The sequence below is a fragment of the Myodes glareolus genome, chromosome 16 (genome assembly GCF_982192425.1).
Source record: "Myodes glareolus chromosome 16, mMyoGla1.1, whole genome shotgun sequence".
NCBI classification, from domain to species: Eukaryota; Metazoa; Chordata; class Mammalia; order Rodentia; family Cricetidae; genus Myodes; species Myodes glareolus.
In genome coordinates, this window is record NC_142041.1 from 57,912,882 (window position 1) to 57,926,687 (window position 13,806).

General features: G+C 42.3%; 1 protein-coding gene and 1 pseudogene across 3 annotated transcripts in view; one reads left to right on the top strand and one right to left on the bottom strand.

Annotated features, from left to right (window-relative positions):
• The window catches only part of C16H8orf34 (chromosome 16 C8orf34 homolog), a 384,304-nt gene that overhangs the window by 275,926 nt on the left and 94,572 nt on the right, over positions 1-13,806 (top strand). The gene's annotated exons all lie outside the window — the stretch shown is intronic.
• Positions 4,580-6,602, bottom strand: LOC148119590 (ribosome biogenesis protein NSA2 homolog pseudogene; annotated as a pseudogene).

Sequence of the window (13,806 nt, forward strand, 5' to 3'; positions counted from 1 at the left end):
CATAAAGAGCTAATGAATCATACCAGATATGTGGGAAGAAATAGAGAGAAAATTTAGAAAAACCATTTATCTAAAATCCTTGTCTAAGTAAGGTGGTGGAGTTTGTCGGTATTTCCGGCACTCAGTAGCTACGAAGAGGAGGATGAGGAGTAGAAGGCAACTTTGGTTGCATGGAGTGTAAGGCCAGAGATCTTGACAGCAGACCCCATTTAAAAGAAATACTAAGTACAAATAAACCATGCTCCGTCTTTCTTACCTCCTCCAGCTGTCCCATGTTGACTGCATTGATAAAATAAATTAAATGAAAGCCTTTCTAAATAGGGAGCTAGCGTCTATAAGCAAAATAAAATAATAATAATAATACAATAATAATAATACTGTGGACTTTGTGATTGTTTCCCCATTTTGTGCCTTCCAATGTTTTCCAAAATGAATGATTTCTGTCGTCTCAGGTCTGACTAAGGAGTCCTATTTTCTGGTTTGATAACTGAGTGTCTGCTGCTTTGAGAAAGCATTATTCTGTCAGGGAAGGTCACCCACCGCCTCAGCATCCAGAACCTGTTGTAAGTTGGTGATAGCAGCGGAAAGTGACTGACAGAATTCCAAGAAAACTGCTCTTTGTATGTCCTCAGTAGAGCTGGGTTAGTAGATCCACGGTGGAATGGTCCATGTGTTTGCATTCTTGATTTACTGCTTATTGTTTAGTAGTGCGGCAAAGTCCTCTGCCTTCTTCATGAATCAAAAAACAAGTGTTGGGAAGACGAAGTGAAGGATCTTAGGCGTGAAAGCTCACTCTCCGTGAACAGAGGGGACCAGGATGAACAGGGGTGTCTAACTGGGCCTCCCCAGAGTAGGAAGACAGCAAACCAGGTATTGCTCAGAAATTCTGCTTATCATGAGCACTGAAAAGAAGTAAATTCAAAGCTTGATAACTGTAACTTGCTTTCAGACTTAAGCACCATAATTTAATTATTGATTCTCTAGAAATGGTTCCTGCTAGATGAGTAAGAATGCTTAAACACATGTCTATTCCGAGCAAGACTGTCTCTAAACAAAACAGCAACAAATAAACAAACAAAAAAGCTTTTTCTCACGAGTTGTGTCTGAACACAAACAACTTCGACCTGAGTTTCTAGCAGTGCCCCAGTTCTGTCACTTCCTTCCACGCTGAGTGTCCTTCAGTGTCTGGCCCAAGAGCTAATCCCAAACATGTCGCAGCTTCCTTGCTGATATAGAGAATTTCAAATAACACAGTAAGAGGCTGGAACAAATCAGAAGAGGCCGCCCCAAGAAGGACAGGGGTGTTTCAGTGCATAAACTGCCTAAGATCCCCGCATGGCACAAGCAATGTCGCGCCAAGTCTGCTTTCTTGCATCTTAGGTGCCTCTGAAGGTGGAATTCTGTTAAGCCCCCATTTTAAGCCACCTTTAATTAAGATTGTATGAAATGCTTTCTGAGCTATTTTTGTTTGCTGAAGCATGAGGGCAATAAGTCCATAAGTGAATTAATTGACCCCCAAACCTTAGGAAAACAGAACAATAGATCTTAAAAGCGTTTGGTCCCCACACCCCTCTCTGGCTATTAAAGAATTTTTCAGAATAACATACAATAAAGACATGCTGTGTGTATGGGTTGGGAGCTTTCATTATATAGATATAGGGATAAAATGATCACAGAAATTGTAATGACAGAGAACAGTATTTCAGTTTTGACAAAAAATATCAATCGGTATAAAAATAGAAGTTTTGAATGTTCCAGCTCTAAAATTAATGTTTGTTGATATACTCTGTAAGTGCTGCGGCAGCATTATTGGATTTAATTTTGTTGTCCTGATGGGATATTGACTTAGATGGTTCCTACAGGCAGAGGATGAGCCATACTGCGAGAAATGGAAACAAAGAATGAAGAACTATCGTTCTTGCTTTTACCCACATGTGGAGACTTCTTATTGATTATTCACCATGTGATATTCTGTACTCCCCGGTACACTTTGTGATAAAATCGAAATTACCTCAGTTACTTACCATTTACTTGTACTGATTATGGAGTTACAGTTCCACAATGGCTTGCACAACATGTATCAAGCAAAAGATTTGGCTTGTCTGCATGAATGCCTTCTACTAGCTGAACGATCTGTGGGCAGTTAGCATCACTAATCAGAAGAAGTCTTTTAGAATACAAATTGGTGATATTACAATCAAATAATACTGGACTACTAAATTTTGAATGCTCAATATTTCAAAGAAGTGGGACTCTCAGAAGATGGATTGTATTTATAAAACTTAGTGCTTACAATGGATGGTGAAATACATGATCAGGAAAGAGCATCTCTAGGAATGCACTGTACTCTGTTAAGCCTGCATCTCCACTACAGTCACCGATGCCTTCTTGCCAATTATTTAGTTTCTTCATAATTTTAAATATAATCATCTATTCTTTGCCAATCAGAAAGTCTATTATGTCTAAGTCATGGCTTATTTTGGTCAGACAAAATTGAAGAAAATTGAGGAAAAGAATTAACATTCTAAATATGATAATTATATGAAATCAAAGCAATATTTAAGACTCTTCAGAAACCCTTATTTATAGACTGTGTTTGGTTACCAATACAATTTTTAGTTTCTCAAAGCAGAAAGCATGAGAAAAATATTCCATGGCAAGCAAATCCTATAGGCCTCTCTAGAGGCAATTTGATGTGTACGCAGAAAACATGTGTACACCAGTCTAGACGGTGGCAGTTACAATTTAACATAACAGCATTTATGTTCTAGGTATTATGCCAAAAGATGAGTCACTCTGATATTCTCTGCCTCGTGGGCTTTGGCTTGTCCAGCTATGCAGATATATGGATGCAGTATTGTCCTGCTTAAGAATTTTAAAAGCATTGCTGGTAGAATAAGAGTCCTCTTTCTTTCCATTGCATCACTTCAAGACTAGACATACTTCACATCTCCTAAAGCAAATCTTTTCTACCATCTCCAACCACTTCTCAGGCTATCACAAGATTCTGTCCAAATACCAGTAAACAAAGAAATTTAAGATTTTGTTTAAAAACTATTTCTGATCCAAGTTTGCACTCATTGTGCAGGGTTATATTAAACACAAACTTAAAATTGTCTAGTTTATTGCTCCACATCAAATGTTACCTGAAAAATGTGAAGCTCAGGGGAAATGCCCCAGGAAGATATTTACAAGAGACAAGTGTCTGCTGCCCTTTCGGCTAGAAGTGCATCAGGATCATCTCACGCAAAGGGCTTCAGTATCCCCTAGTCTCCTAGCACGGGGCAATGTCACATGGAGCTATACACTTGTACCCTCAATACAGATTTCATATTGTATTTCTGCCATGTGTTATGAAATTTAGAAGGCTTTTACTGAGCTTGGGAGCTGTGCTTTACTCTGAACCAATTATAAGGTCTTTTGTGTTTTTCTTTTATCTATCTATGCATCTATGTATGTATGTATGTATGTATGTATGTATCTATCTATCAATCATCTATTTATCCATCTATCATCTATCTTTATCATCATTTCATTTCTCACTTATATATCTCTTTTATAAAGTGCAGACCATGCATCTATAATTTTCCATTTAATTTTATGTGGCTCAGTTGTCATTGTAATGAGTATCTGCATTGGGATTTCTTGTCATTTCAGACATTATTATGCTTGTGATCTTATTTTTAATCAGTCTCCTCTCTTCATATGCAATTTCCTTCTTAACACAGTATAATTTCTGACTTGTTAAATCACTTTCTTAAGGCAACGTTCTCAGGAGAAATGGTGAATGAAAAATATGTAACATCTAGAAAAACCGTTTCTATCTCAATGATGCAAAACTTCCATAAATAAGACTACTTCACATTCTTTAATGCTGTATAATTCAACCAACAGCAACTCACAATATACCAGGTATAGAGCCGTTAGAGGTGATTGTGCATGTAATTCTTACCTTTCTGAGCATTGCATGAGATTTCTTCAGTAATTTATAACCCATGAATCCTATTTTTGTCTTCCCTGTCCCCCTTTTATCTTGTTCCCCTTTCTTAATGCTTTTTTTCTTCTTTCAAGCAGGATTTCTTTAGCTAGTCCAGGCTTGTTTCCTATCTGTCATCTTTCTGCTTTAACCCCTTCCTCCCGCCCCCCCACTGGTTACAGGTGTGTATCACTACACCTAGCATTAAAATTTTAATGCATGCATAAAAACATAAAAGTTGTACATATTTACAGGGTGCCATGTGATGTTCTTGTATTCATACACAGCATATGATTTTGAGTTGAAGTAAAGTGAGCATATCTTTTCAAATATTTATCTTTTTTTCAGTCACAGAATTTTATTAATTTGTAAACCCTTAGACCCCATCTAGAGAGCAACTGTAAAACTGGGCAGTCTCTCTCTCTCTCTCTCTGTCTCTGTCTCTCTGTCTCTCTATTTAACGAGTACTTTTCTCAATGACTGCTTATGGGTTAGGCTGCTTGGTAGTATTAAGAAAGACCGCAGTCATGGTGTTTTTCTGACGGTGTATAGTGTTCAGTAGTGCTGGCAATGACTTGTATGAAGTCAATGTCAAGACCTCACTTATGCATCCATCATTTTCAGGGGGACTGGTAAATTGGGCATACTTTCCCTAACTGACCTTACTTTCTGAGTCACAAGGCCAAACTCTCTCACATCTACATCAATAACTCTACTTTTGGTGATTGCACCAAGAACTGTATATAATGGGGAGGATATATTCTTTTTCACACCAAGTATTGGCAAGCAAAAGGAAGCTTTCAGCTCAGGATGTGTGACATGGTCCTTTTTAAAACACAGGCACATTGGCCTAAAGAAACTTATATTTAGGTGGTTTTCTCGTAAAACCACCACCAAAGAAGCAGACTTTAGTAACCATCCTCTTCCATGCCTTCATTTTTCTTTTTCCTATTCAAGTAACTTCCAATACTTTTGTTTCTTCTTGGCCTTGAACTTTTGGAAGAGGGATATTATTGTTCTTTAAAAATATTATGATGATGGGATGCCCCAGGCGGCCTGCGAGCCAGGCAGAGGCCGCTGCCAGAGCAGTGCAGGGTTCCCGGGCAAACGACAGAGTCAGGCGGCTGAATGCGATGGACGGCAGAGTAAATGGACATGAGGCTATACATAAAGCTAAACATTTATTACTTAGAGAAGAGGGAGATATTTATTACTTAAAAGAGGAAATCAGAGAGACGTAAAGAGAAACATAGGGAGAGATAGAGACACGTGTACACACCAAGAGACGGGGAACAGAGAGAGAAAGAGAGTTAAGATGGCGGCGAGGAGGTCAGAAGTCGCTGGGGTGGGCGTGGTTAGTTCTTAAAGGCACCGCAGCAAAAGAATAACAGATTTCCCAGTTTCCCACCTTCTCTGTTTGCTTATAGTTAATCATGTCAGACAGTACTTTTGCTCCCTCTCTGTCCATCAGATAGACAGGTACTGACGCCGAGAATCTTTCCACCATTCTTCTCTTTTCATGCACCGGAATAGCTGGTTCTACTTGCCTTTTCTCAGCATGGCGCTGGTTATGGCAAGGCTCAGCCTTCAGGCCAATCTTTTTCTTTGTTTTGCTTTCTTTGACTGTTGCAAGGTCCTCCCATTGTTTCCCCTCTTTTTCTCATGTAAATCCCAATGATATCTATAGTGCTTACATTTATATTTATGGACTAATTAAAAATATTCATTTTGTGGCATGACAAAAGTCTTGGAGCAGCCAGCTGTATCTCCTGGGTGCCAAAAAACTTTGAACTTCTGGGTCTCACTGGCTCGTGAGTCTCTTCACACAGGCCAGAACAGAAAAGCAATTTTTATCTATGTGTTTTTCACATCACTTATCCCACTCATTCCCCATACCTTTGCGTCTTCCCTCTGCCTCTGCACTCTACTCCCCCCCCCAATAAAAGAATATTCAAGAGAAAGAAATGAAAATAAAATGAGAAAAATAAAAAAGAAAGGAATTAGAAATCTCAGCATGGAAGCTGAAGTGTGACCCAGCAAGTCAGGCAGTACTCCCTTTGTCTATACATCTCTGCTTGCAAGGGTTCATGGATCTGGTTCGAGGCCTCTGGTCTCTGATGCTGCGCCTCCACTAGGACTCTTCCTAGACATCCCCCTGGTGTTCTGTGTTGTGGAGACCCTTCAGCTGTGGGTCTCCAGCAGAGGGTAGATAAGGTGAATATTGGGGGCAGCTATCCCACAGTGAACATCTCCGGACTGCCTCAGCTACACCCGTGCTAACCGTGTTGGCTCGATTTTGCTTCCCTGGAGAGGAACAGGGCCTGCTCTCCCAAGTATTGCAGCTGGTGGGGGTCAGGGATGGCGCTACCACTCTGCAGACCACCGGGCCTTCTTTCCCGCCTGCCTCTTGCGCTGATGGTGGGAAGGGCACTTCTCCCCTGCCCCTGTCTCCACAAGGCAGATGGGTAATGGGGACAGCGGTCCCATGCTCAGGATTTCGGGACTGACTCACCCACACCTGCACTAACAGGGTTGTCTTTATTGTGAGGCTTTGTTGATGGACAGGACTTGCTCTTCGGAGTGTTGCAGCGGGTGGGGGTGGGGTGTCAGCGGGTGCTCTCCTCATCCCTGCTACCACAGAACAGATGGGTAATGGGGACAGTTCTCCCGTGCTCACAGATTCAGGGCTAGCTTACTCACACCTCTGCTAACAGGGTTACCTCTGATGCACCACCCTGCCGCGTCCATGGCCTGCTCTCCCAAAAGTTGCAGCTCATGGCGGGAAGCGGTGGTCAGAAATAGTTCTCCCACCCTTATGACCACAGGGCCAGCTTTCTCACCTGCCTCAGGCATTGATGGGTTGAGGGGGGCAACTCTCCTCTGCCAGTGCCACCACAGGGCAGATGGACAACGGGGACAAATGTCCCACGCTCACGATTTGGGTCTGGCTCGCCCATACCACCGCTAACAGGGTGGCCTCTGTTGTGCTGCCCTGGCAGGGTGCAGGGCCGGCTCTCCTGAGTGTTGCAGCTGACAGGGATCAGGGATAGCTCTCCCACTCTTAGGACCACAGGACCAGCTCTCTCATTTGTCCCAGGAGTTGATGAGGGGGCACATCTTTTACCCAGATATTTATCATTTTTAAATGGTGAAAAATATACTGCCATTTTGAAATGCACAATGCCATATTATTATTGTCTATGGTTGCCTATATCTTACTTCTGTGCCTAGGTAAAAACTGCTAATATAGCTGACTTTATGATCATTGAATTATCAAAAAAGAGTATCTCTTGCTTCTCTTGTGAAGTGTGGAATTATTAGACCTAAACTCCTAATGACCCTTCCCCACCCACCTCCCCTGTGCCTGTTTATTTCCCTTGATTATGGCTGAATCCCCACTGTTCTTACCCTCACAGGTATCTTTGTGTCTTCCCAGAATCTTTCCATGTGCATCCTAATCTCAGAATAATGGGATGTTTTAGGCTTATTTCTCTTGTTCAGATGATTTCAGAGCTGGCCACTTACCTCCTGATTATATATTCTGCCTATGAATTAGTTCTCCACTTCACTTCTCCCTCTTCATATGAACCCAGAGATGTCCAGTCAGGAAAGTTGGAGGATCTAGAAATCTGAACTTGTCAGTATCTAAGAATGTCTTCCAATTGGCTAAACTTGGGGAGAACATCTCAACTTATCTCTGGGTATCGTGGGGCTACCTATTTCACACACACAGGGCAAGTAGTTCCGAGTGAAGAAGTTCCTCAGCACACAGACTACCCTCACCTTCAGGCCTCGCTGCCCTGAGTAATGGGACATTTCCTGCAGTTTGGCAGCAAGGTTGCTACATGATTGCTGGCAGGCAGGGTGGGGGTAGAGGGGTGTGAGAGAAACGGGGCCCAAAACCCTGGCGGGCAGTGGCAGGCAGTGGGCTCCTGCAGGCCAAACAGACCACACAGACCACACAAACGTCCGTGGGGACGAGGGCTGTTTGCAGTCAGGTCATGTGATCACCAGGTGAAGTGAGAACCTAAAAAGTCTATTTAATTATTTCTTAAGTGGTCCAATGGAGAAAGAAACTCACGGGTACAGAACAAAGGATACACTACTGCCGATCCAGCTGCCATTGGTGCCCAAGGGTGAAGACAATCAAAATCACATGCCACTTCACTACTTGCTTGAGCTCTGACCACCCAAGAGGCTCCCTCCTCAGAAACCACGCCCATAGGGTTAGTCACCCCAGATGTCATTGGCTAAATGAATCAAGCTCCCACAATAATGTCACCCTGAACTTTTAAGGTCAGGTAATGAGGTTCCCACTGGGGCAGCCTTTCCTTTTGATGTAGTTATACATTAGTTCCACAGCCTTAAGTCGAGACTTTACAACCTGGCTGTTCCAGGTATCTGAGAGAAACTTTTCGGTTGCTTTAGGTCCCTAATCTCCCATCCTTTTCAATTTGATGGAGCTTGGTTGGAGTTTCTGAGATTTTCTTTTAGCTCTTCATTGCTAGGACAAACTGCCTGAGAGAAACACCTGAAACAGTGAAAATGTTTATTATGATAACACTTTCAGAAGCTTCAATCCTTGACTGCCTACCTGTCATGGTGGAAGCATATGGCAGAGGCCTAAACATCTCATGGCAGCCCGGAAACAAAGAAAAGAGGAAGGGTCTGGGTCTTAAAACCTCTTCAGGGCACACACCCAGTGGCCTGACTTCCTCTCTCTCTTTTCTGAAGATCCTCTCACTCTCCCGTCACCTCCACAAAGAACTGTCCAGGACTTAATACATGGGCCTCTAAGGGACATTTAAGATTCAAATGGCAGCAATGTTTTTTACGCTTCTGCAACAGGGCAGTTTTCTAAAGACGAATTGAGAGCACACTCCTAATTCTTCTTCATGGTCTTATATTTAGCAGTGGGTTCTTAATATCTAATGACGTTTGTGATTGTGTGTGTTCCTGGGGTGTTCTCTTAGTTGGTATCTGTAGTTCCAGAGAATCCCACAAAGATTCCATCCCTCTCTGGTACAAAATAATGCCACTAGTAACTTGCGACTGCCAGCATGTTTCATTATTGAGCTAAAAGTTGTAACTGGATTTTAATTATCCCCAGTCCTTTGAAGTAATAAAAGCTGAAGGAAGGAACTTAAGAAACATAGTAACTCTTCTGGTACCAAAGGGCCAGGCAGTACAGGAGTGTAGTTTGATTTCTAACTCAAAAAAAGGCGAGGGAGAGGGAGAAGAAGAATAGCAGAAAGGAAGTTGGTTACAAACAAAAGAAACTGACTTGTAAGTTACTCCCAAGGGATACTGAGAGGGGTGGTCTTCCATCACGTCCACACCAAAGGCAGCCCCGCCCTTGATAAGCATGAATGAGAGGTTCTGTTTAGAGGAAGCAATGGGAGAAAAGAAGAAAATATGGGCATTTTTTTTTCTTTTCAAAAATTGTTTTGGATCAATATTCAATCTTATTTTTCAGCATGCTAAGCGTCAGCATGTTACAGGTGTTCTGCACAGCTGCTACTGAACTTGACGTCTGTAGACTAAGCATGTCTGTAAAGAGGGCAAGTTCATAGCATCCTGAGTTCAAGTCTGGTCAGATTCTGAGACGGAGTGATATGATATTAGGGGATGAAACTTAGCATTTCGCTAGAAATGAATGCCTAGCTTCTTAGGGGAAGACACACATCGCTGTCCTGGCAATGCTCTTCCTACCACGGTGTAACACTAGTGCCACGGCAGGGTGGATGCCAAACTCTGTCCCTTTCAGTGCCACAACTAGATGCATTGCATCGGGTGGCCCTGCCCCGGGGGACCTGCACTCTCTGTACATTGTTAGAAGCAGGCATTCACTGGCTCGCCTCCAAATATTCTCTGTTGTCAGTGTTTCAGTGAGTAGAACCCAGGAACCTGTATCCAGAAATCCCCCAGGAGACTCCGGGGACTTTGATTTTGAGAACAACTAGCCCACAGTTTCAAATAAGGACCATGACTACGTACTTCTGCTCTAGGGGTGATGGGGGCTTAAAGCGCATCCAAACGTTGATGAATTCTTTTATGATATGAAATACAGGTAAAAGTGAAGATGGGAGAGGGTTTTGAAGAGTGCTGATTCCGGCATCCATGCTGTCTGTGGCCCACTCTGTTTGGCTATTTTCTCCTGATAGGGGAGTTCAATCAATCACATTCTGTCCATGGGGCATGTTGCCCTAAGGCAAAAGTTTACCTACAAACCTGGGGGGTGCACTTCCCCTCCCTCTCTCGGGCCTGGATCCAACGTTCCGGACGGTTGGGCTTCTGGTGTAAGTCCCCCCCCCCTTTTTTTTAAATTAAAAGCTAAATCTTTTATATAGTATTGGTCTGTTTTTTCTTTTGATCGACCATGCCCGCTACATTCTCCTGGTGTTCCTCTAGCTCCACAATACCAGGCCATTTTGAGATTATCCTTTCTCATGGTAACCTTGGGTTTCAGGAAGTTTGGAATATCACCGGGGCTGTCCCTTGTACACATAGCTATGGTATGTCAGTTGGTGGCCCACATTCTGAATCTATCTGCCTGGAAAATCTGGTGTAGGATTTCCCAGGTACGGTCAAAGTCAACCCCCGATCCATGCACCATCTTCTCAAACTCATTTTGTGTTGACAGATTTATGTTTAATCTGAGCATAAACAGAAGAGACCCAACAGCAAAGAAATTTATTTTCCGTGTCCATTTCTCTCAGATTTGATTTTAAAATCCTTAAGCTTCTGCCAAAAAATAATTAGCAGCCCAGATAAGAGGCAACCATGGCAACTACATGCCTGCCATCCTCCATATCTGGGGGAACCATAAATTTGACTGGATACAAGGAGTTTGCAGGCCCATATCTCACTTTCAAGAGATAGGACGCTAAAAGGGAAGCAAGAGGAAGAGGCATGGCTTCTATTTCAACATCATCATCAATCATTAAGCTTTAGAGGTTAATGCTCAGTGCTTTTTATGGATTTTCGACGAAGAATCTAGGAAAATCTCTAGGGTAAATGGGACTATTCCTTTGCTTGCCGTCCTCCTAGGGAAGGACCTTTGTCTGAAAGCCATTACAGTCTGCCTATACTATCACGAGTGAGAATGAGGCCACAGCATCCACAGATGAACTCTAGGAGGGAGATGTGAAAACGCTAAAGTGTGAAAGGGAAACCAAGCCCTGCTGGGATTTATTTCTTGGTGATGGAGATTCTGAGGCAGAGCCATGTCTAGGGTATAGGAATGCTATTCAGAGGATCTGGGTGACTGCACCCAAAGGCCAAAGCCAGTGCAACCAGATCACCTTCAAGCAAGGGGAGCTGGAGTAGGTGAGGAAAAGCTGCAAGATGGAGAAGCGGGTTTGGAAAATGAGTTTGGAAAAGGGCGCCTAAGTGGTTTCTGAAGAACTGGAATGTGATGACGCTTCCTAGGACAGTGCTGAAGGGTTTTTATTTTTTTTTTCTTGTAGAGTAGGAAACAGACCATCAAAATGCAGGATAAATCTGATAGTTACTCTGAGAGCTACAAATATAAGCTCCTCTGAAAGTCTTGGATGCTGCGTGGAGAACACAGGATCTGGGCTCTGACTTTAGGAAACCTGGGATATCAATGGGGCAAACACGGAAATACTCAGAGATCATGGCAGATCACAGGTTGGGGATGTAGACTAGAATTATACCGTTGGGGAATATCAGTTGGGATTTTTTTAAGGCAACAAAATTGAATGAATGGCAATAAAGTCTTAAGATTCCCTTCAAAAACAAAAGCCAGAGAAGTGTGCTGGAATTCCACAATGGCAAATTAATATTGAGAAAGAGCATAAAAGAAATCCTATGATCCCTGCCATGAAAGTGGCTTTGGGAATTCAAAACAGCCTTGTTTATGGAGAGAATAGTTTCCTACCTCTGTAAAGAAAGTGGTTCAAATGATTTTAATTTGAGTCTCCAGATTTAATTGATATTCATCAGGGAAGCCATTAGGTCTTCAATGGCAGAGAAAAACCATTCTGTTCAAAGTAACTGCATTAGATTTTATGTCCCATCCTGGTATTTTGGGGGTAAGATTTTGTAACTTCCCACCAGTTCATACACTTGTTTAACATCTTCATGTGGGTATCTAACTGTCTCTCTGTATTTCTATCAACAGATCTGAAGTGTATATGAATAGTGTTGTTTCCCAAACTGAATTCTCATTAGTCACCATCAGATCTCTGTTAGTTTTCATATCTCAGGCAATGAACAGATTGTTAGTTCTGTTGTTCTGTGCTCTCCCCCGAGTTGATAGCAGCTCCCTCCCTTCTTTCAAATTGCACATTGACATACCATGTACCTGACATACTGTTACAACTCCATGTATTATGCAGAATCAGCCCACACCCTCACTGCCACACTCACAGAGGGAGGTGTACCCTCCTCCTCAGGAGTTTTCTAGCTTTTGCGCTTATCTTGCAGCATCACAGGCAAAGCAACCCCTGGTAACGCACAGATCCAATCATCATGTGACCCAGCTTCAAAGCTCTACCGTGGCTTCTCTTTCCTTCCTTCCTTCCTTCCTTCCTTCCTTCCTTCCTTCCTTCCTTCCTTCCTTCCTTCCTTCCTTCCTTCTTCCTTCTTTCCTTCCTTTCCTTCCTTCCTTCCTTCTTTCTTTCTTTTTTCTTTCTTTCTCTCTCTTCACCCTCTCTCACCTCCTTCCTTCCTTCTTCCTTCCTTCCTTTCTTTCTCTCTTCACCCTCTCTCTCCTCCTTCCTCCCTTCTTTCTTTCTTCCTTCCTTCCGTTTTTTTTGAGAAGATGTGTTTATCTTTATATCTTTATCACATGAAGTTGTAGCTTGTCCAACCTGACAACACCAGAGCTCTCTGTGACAACACACCCTCCTTTTCATACTGTCCTCCACCTGACTAAAGCCAGGCTTTAAGTTGAAGATACTCACATGTGCAATCTCTTCATACTGGAGAATCATTTTTTTAGGGGTCTAGCACATTCTGTTGCCTCATATTTTAGTTCAAATACCATATTTGAGAGCAGCCCTCCCTGTACACTCTGTATAAAGTTGTATACTCCTCCTCCTCCATACTGGTTTAACTTTTTCTTTCTTTTATATAAACTGGATTTCTTGCTTGTCTGTTCTTCATTTCTGGTTATTCTAATCTAACCTCCGCAAGAAAGGGAATGACCGTGTTTTCTTCCTGTCTCCAGCTTCTGTGCCAGCAAATACCCATAGAACTCCTCATCCATGCTTTGCTCTTCTGTTTCTGGGTTATTGTTCAAGATTTCCATGTGATCTCATTTATTTCAGTCGTTCAGTGTTGTGTCACGATGTTGTTGTTGTTGTTGTTGTTACAACTTTATCACATTCGGCATATCAGACTGTCAGAACTTTCCTCTATGTTAAGTCCTTCTCCTTTTTGGTTTGTAGTCAGTCCAGGTCTGCCATTCTTGCTCTCACTGAAGATGTCAGATGGCTTGGTATTCTTACGTTCTCCCTCCTCCCCAATCCCAATTTCTGTCTATCATTTTGCTCTTACTCTTTCTTTCCACTACAGAGAGTATAGGGTTATCTTAATACCCTGTTCAGGTACTGCTTGCTGATTAAAGCTGCCTCAGCTAGTGTATCTTCATGCGCTCTTGCTTGCATTAGAAGTGCTAGTTAAGCAGTCCAATAATTATTCAGATATGGCAAAGAAGCATTCGACAAACACCCTTAAGTTAGACAGTGCTTTCTTCTAGAAAGTATTCAGACAAATTAATGAATGTATGTAGAAAAGTGATTGTTTATCTATACAGACCTAGAAAGTCTTTTACTTTAACTTTAAGAACAACACTTTGCTCA